At 47.8% G+C, this 5,961-nt stretch overlaps 1 pseudogene; it reads right to left on the bottom strand.

Moving 5' to 3' along the window:
- Positions 1-1,734: 1,734 nt before the first annotated feature.
- On the bottom strand, positions 1,735-5,264 carry LOC134442477 (uncharacterized; annotated as a pseudogene).
- Positions 5,265-5,961: the final 697 nt, after the last annotated feature.

Raw genomic sequence — 5,961 nt, 5'->3', positions numbered from 1 at the left:
ACACACACACACACACACGCACACACACACACACACACACACACACACACACACACACACACACACACACACACACACACACACACACACACACACACATACACACACACACACTGTACTGGCGAATGGTATAATAGTTCACAGACAAAGACACAGACACAGACACATAGTGCAGCGGCTAACCAAAACAATCGTTCAGTTTGTGATACAAGCATGAAAATTGATACACATGTAGCCAAAGGCATTCTAAAAAGAACTGGATATGGAGCCATCGTGAATTTTCAACCTGGTGGCCATATTAGCCATTTTTCAAAATGGCCGCCAGCAACAACAGTTTTCTTATGAGTAATGGATATAATATGACATTTTAGACATATTTACCATTCATACTACTTGGTAAATGTCTTATGGATAATTTAAAAGTTGTCATGAATATTCAAGATGGCCGCCATTTTCAAGAAAAAGGCTATTACCGTTACGGAGCTGAAAACAGCGTGAAATTTAGAACGTTGCTTCCTTACGACTCAGTACTGTACTGTACTATACTCTACTCTACTATACTGTACTGTAATGTGAAATACCATACTGTACTGTTCTGTACTGTACTGTACTGTGCTACTGTACTGTACTATACTGCTACTGTACTGTACTATACTCTATTATACTGTACTGTACTGTAATGTGAAATACTGTACTGTACTGTACTATACTGTATGCTACTGTACTGTACTGTACTTTGCTACACTGCACCGTACTGTATGCTACTGTACTGCACCGTACTGTATGCTACTGTACTATACTGTACTGTACTTTTCTATACTGCACCGTACTGTTTACTACTGTACTATACTGTACCATACTGTATGCTAATGTACTGTATTGTACTATACTCTACTTTACTTTTCTATACTGCACCCTACTGTATGCTACTGTACTGTACTGCACTGTATTGTACTGTACTGTACTTTTCTATACTGCACCGTACTGTATGCTACTGTACTGCACTGCACTGTACTGTACTGGACTTGCAATACACCTAGTGGTGCAACCTGGACACATCTTCAGTGACTCTCCCGCGATCACTGGGTGTTTCGGGTCTTAAGTCATACACCCTCACTCGGGCGACCCAGCGGGGGGTGATCAGTTCCCCGACTTGTGTCCAGGTAGCGCACTAAACCACGCCTCACCAGTGTTAATTTCGTCAACCATGACTATGACTAATATATTTCGTCAATGCCCATTTTTGATTTTTGTCATTTAGACTAAGACTAAGACTAAATTGGGAAGGCAATGACTAAAATATGACTAAGACTAAAATTGGTTTTCGTCATTGTGACTAAGACTGAGACTAAATTTTAAAAAGCTGACGAAATTAACACTGGTATTAAATAAAATAGAGAAAAAGAGAACCAGTGTGTGAAGAGGTTTTATTCTGTACAGTGTGATATATGTTAAAAAGAGAAGCAGTGTGTGGAGAAGGTTTATTCTCTACAGTCAATGATATATGTTAAAAGTGTGTGGAGAAGTTCTGTAATGTACAGTGTTGACTAAAATGATGAAAATGACTAAAAATTGACTAAGACTAAAATTGATTTTCGTCATTTAGACTAAGACTAAGACTAAATTGGGAAGGCAATGACTAAAATATGACTAAGACTAAAATTGATTTTCGTCATTGTGACTAAGACTACGACTAAATAAAAAAAAGCTGACAAAATTAACACTGCGCCTCACCCCTCCTCAACCAAAGCCACCGTGAAGCCTTCTCCGCTGCTTCCAAGATGTTCTTGGTGGCTCTTTTCCTGTGCAGTCCGCGAATTCCAAGGAGCCCAAGGACACGGTATAGGGATCTGCCCGCGAAGCCTCTGCAACCCACCTCTATTGGCTCACAGCGGGCAATCCAACCATTCCTACGGCACTCAGCCACCAGATCCGCATATTTCGCTCTCTTCCTCTCCTGAGCTTCCTCCATTCGGTCCTCCCAGGGAACTGTTAGCTCGAGGAGCACCACCTGCCTGCTGGACGTAGACGTCAACACCATATCAGGGCGGAGTGTCGTAGTTGCGATGTTGTCTGGGAATCGCAACTGTCTCCCCAGATCAACCAAGAGCTGCCAGTCCCTTGCTGTAGTGAGCAGGCCCCCTTGGGTCTTCTTGGAGGGTTGAGGTTTCTCACCTGCTCGGACGAAAGCAATTGCGCTCTTGGTTGGTTGTTGCCCCTTGCTCACACTGATGCCGGTGCAGATGGTGTCTGCTATTGCCCGCAGGACTTGGTCGTGGCGCCAACGATATCTGCCATCTCCCAAGGCCTTTGAGCAACAGCTGAGGATGTGTTCTAAAGATCCTTTCCTCTGGCAGAGCTGACACACAGGCGAGTCTGTCAGGCCCCAGGTGAACAGGTTAGCAGGGCTTGGGAGTACATCGTAAACCGACTGGACAAGAAACTTGAAATGGTGTGGCTCCGCCTTCCACAGCTCAGTCCACGTGATCTTGCGGTTCGTGACGTGTTCCCACTTAGTCCAAGCCCCCTGCTTGCTCATGCCCACCACTCTGCTGAGGCGAGCCTCTTCCACCTCTGCCCGAACCTCCTCCTGTATGAGCTTCCGCCTTTCCTTCCCTTTGGCTTTGCTGAAGCAAGGCTTCGGGATGCTGCCCAGCCCTGCGCGCCCTGTGGCCACAGTGCCTACTAAGGTACTGTGCCGCAGCCTTGCCTCTGCTCTCTCCACTGCGTCATGGGCTCGCCACTTCCTTCCTGTGCGAACCTCCACCCCTGCCGAGGATACCTTCTCATCAGAGGAGTCTCTGTAAAGCAGGACCTCTCTGGCTCAGGCGACCTTGAACTCCTCGGTGACACTGCTGAACGGAAGCTGGAGCTTAGTCCCATGTCCAAACAGTGCTATACTGCTCAGACTCCGTGGCAGGCCCAGCCACCTGCGCAGGTGCTGGCTGATCTTTCGCTCAAAGCTCTCCACGGTTGTGACTGGGATTTCGTACATTAGCAGTGGCCAAAGGAGGCGAGGCAGGATGTTGTGCTGGTAGATCCAGGCCTTGAACTTCCCGGGAAGCCCACTCTTGTCTACCGCTGAGAGCCACTGGTTGAGGTCATCACTGGCTGCCTGGCGTGCCCTGGTGTCCTTCAGATCGCCAGTGAAGAGCTTTCCAAGGCTCTTCACTAGTTTCTCGGATACAGATGGGATGGTGGTGTCTCCCAGCCTGAATCGGAAGCGGTCCGTCACCTTCCCTTTCCTCAAGACCAGGGACCTGAACTTCCCAGGCTTGAAACTCATTCTTGCCCAAGAGATGAGTCGGTCCAGACCTTGCAGGAGCCATCTGCATCCAGGCACTGATGTTGTGGTTACCGTGATCCATGAATGCTCTTATCTGTGGCTGCCGGGTACCAGATCTTGACAGTTGTCCTCGACACTCCACTTCTGCTGACTTAACGAACATGTTCATGGCGAGGGCAAGCAGAGACACAGAGATCGTGCAGCCAGTGATGATTCCTTTTTCCAGACCAATCTGATATTGTTGCCCCAGAAGACACCCTCAGACTAAAATGGTCGTAGTAGTCGAGGATGAGGTGGCGCACTTTCTCTGGGACATGGTACTTACACAGGGATAATTCCACCAGCTTGTGTGGAATAGACCCGTAAGCATTGGCAAGGTCCAGCCACAGTACTGCCAGATCGCCCCTGCTCTCTCTCGCTTCACGAATCAGCTGGGTCACTACACCGGTGTGCTCGATGCACCATGGGACTCCTGGGACTCCTCCTTTCTGCATCGAGGTATCGATGTAGGAGTTCTTGAGCAGATATCTCATGAGGCGATTGGAAACGATCTTGAAGAAGGCCTTGCACTCTGCGCTGAGAAGGGAGATTGACCTGAACTCTTCGATGTCCTTGGCGTTCTCCACCTTGGGGATCCATACTCCTTCTGCATAGTTCCACTGATGGGGTACCTTCCCTTTCTTCCAGATCACTCTGAAGATCTTCCATAGGCGCTCCAGCAGGCGGGGACACTGCTTGAAGACCTTGTATGGAACCCCACTTGGGCCTGGTGCCGATGCTGCTCTGGAAGCTTTGATGACTTCTTTGACTTCCTTCAGGGTGGGTGCGCTGATGTCAAACAGGGTGCTAGGTTCAGGGGGGCATACTAGGACATCACAGTGGCCGAGGTCTTGGTCTCTCATGCTGTCGCTGTAGGTGTTGCTTATGTGGCGGTTGATGTCTTCCTTTGGACACGAGAGCTGACCACTGCGTTTCTCTCCCAGCAGTTTCCTTGTAAAACCAAATGGGTTTGCAATGAAGGCACTGCGCTTGCGAGCCTTCTCTTTGCCCCTCTTCCTGTGCCACTCTGCCCGGCGAAGGGTGAGTAGCTTCTCCCTTAGCATACCCCTCAGCTCTGCCAAAGCTGCCTTCTCATTGTCATCAGCCTTCTTGTACTGGCTCCTTAATATCCTCAGCTCCTTTCTGAGTTGAGAGATCTTCTTCTCACGCCGGTTTGGAATTGGTGCTGTTGAAGTCTTGGTGGCATGTTGGTCCTTGATGCCAAACCTGTCTGATGCGATGCATATTATGAGTGTGCTCATTGTCCTGAGCCGCTGCTCTACATCACCCTTTGCTGCTGCTTCAAGGGCTGAATCGACATCGACATCAAACTGCTGCCACTCCGACTCCTTGTTGGCAGCGGGCCACAAAATTCGACGATGTTCCGATGGCCTGCTTTGGGGTGTCGCCTGTGGTGCACGGAGGCTCTGGGCACTGTGGGGTGTCTCCGGGCCTGGATCCTCCTCCGTCTCACCAGATGCTGTACTGGGTACTGGCACTGTGCGTTGCACCACAAGATTCCTTAAGCAGCGCATCTTGGTCTGGTGTATCTTAAGACCGGTCAGATTTTTGCAGACCTTGCCACATTTGCAGACTGCGCTCATAGTCGATTGTCCATTTGCCGGGGTCATTACCAGAAAATCCGTCCGTTTAGGGTGCTCATTCTCCCCCCCTCTCGGGCACCCTTGGGGGTATGTTTCTTTAGGGTTCATCGTAGCGTTGTTTGGGTGCTCCCTTGCGGGAGCTGCAGCTTGGGATGCTACCCCTCCCTGCCCCAGTTGCCGTCTCTCCGAGCTGTCCTCTGTCTCTCCAGCTGTCACCACACTTTCGAGGTTGTCATCCAGTCTTTCCTGGAAGTCAATGGCAATGCCATGTTTGAATAGACTTGCAATACACCTAGTGGTGCAACCTGGACACATCTTCAGTGACTCTCCCGCGATCATTGGGTGTACTGTACAGTACAATTATAGAACTGAAACATGTAGAGCATTCTGAGGTCATGTACAATAGAAAGCAAAAAAGTGTAGTGGGAATGAGTTATGTTACTGTTGCCACTCAAAATCTTGAAGGTTATGTCATGTGGCATTCATGTCAAGTTCATGTTAAGCCATGTGGCATTTTGTTTGGGGGGGGGGGGGTATGGTAGACTATCCTTCCTCCCAGACTATTTGTGTGCCTTGCATATCAAGAAAATGAGTACCGGTAATGATTTACTTTTATAGTATACCATATAAGAATTGTTGTTTTATTATATAGATATTTCTCCTGTGGGTAAGGGTGGCACATGTTGTCCATCAGCTGTCAGTTTTTAAGTAGCAATTGAAGTACTTGTACTAATGCAACTTGTGACACACTTAGTAGGTGAGGACTTGTTTGCAAATTCAGGAAAAAACAATTGACCTCTGCCTTACTCAACACCTACTTAGAAAACATTTCCATTTAATTTGAACTGAAGACATACTGTAGTCTACATGTATATATGAGTAATCTCTCTGTAATGCACTCAATATATACACAATGCTACTTGTGAGAATGTAGAATTAGGTTGATCTTATGGGTTCTTCATACATATGGAGAGGTCCTGTCTTTTACCCTCTCTCATACAAATAAAAAATATCTGTTATGGAAAATAGAAG

The sequence above is a fragment of the Engraulis encrasicolus genome, unplaced genomic scaffold (assembly GCF_034702125.1).
Source record: "Engraulis encrasicolus isolate BLACKSEA-1 unplaced genomic scaffold, IST_EnEncr_1.0 scaffold_1692_np1212, whole genome shotgun sequence".
NCBI classification, from domain to species: Eukaryota; Metazoa; Chordata; class Actinopteri; order Clupeiformes; family Engraulidae; genus Engraulis; species Engraulis encrasicolus.
This window is presented reverse-complemented; position numbering and strand designations above follow the sequence as displayed.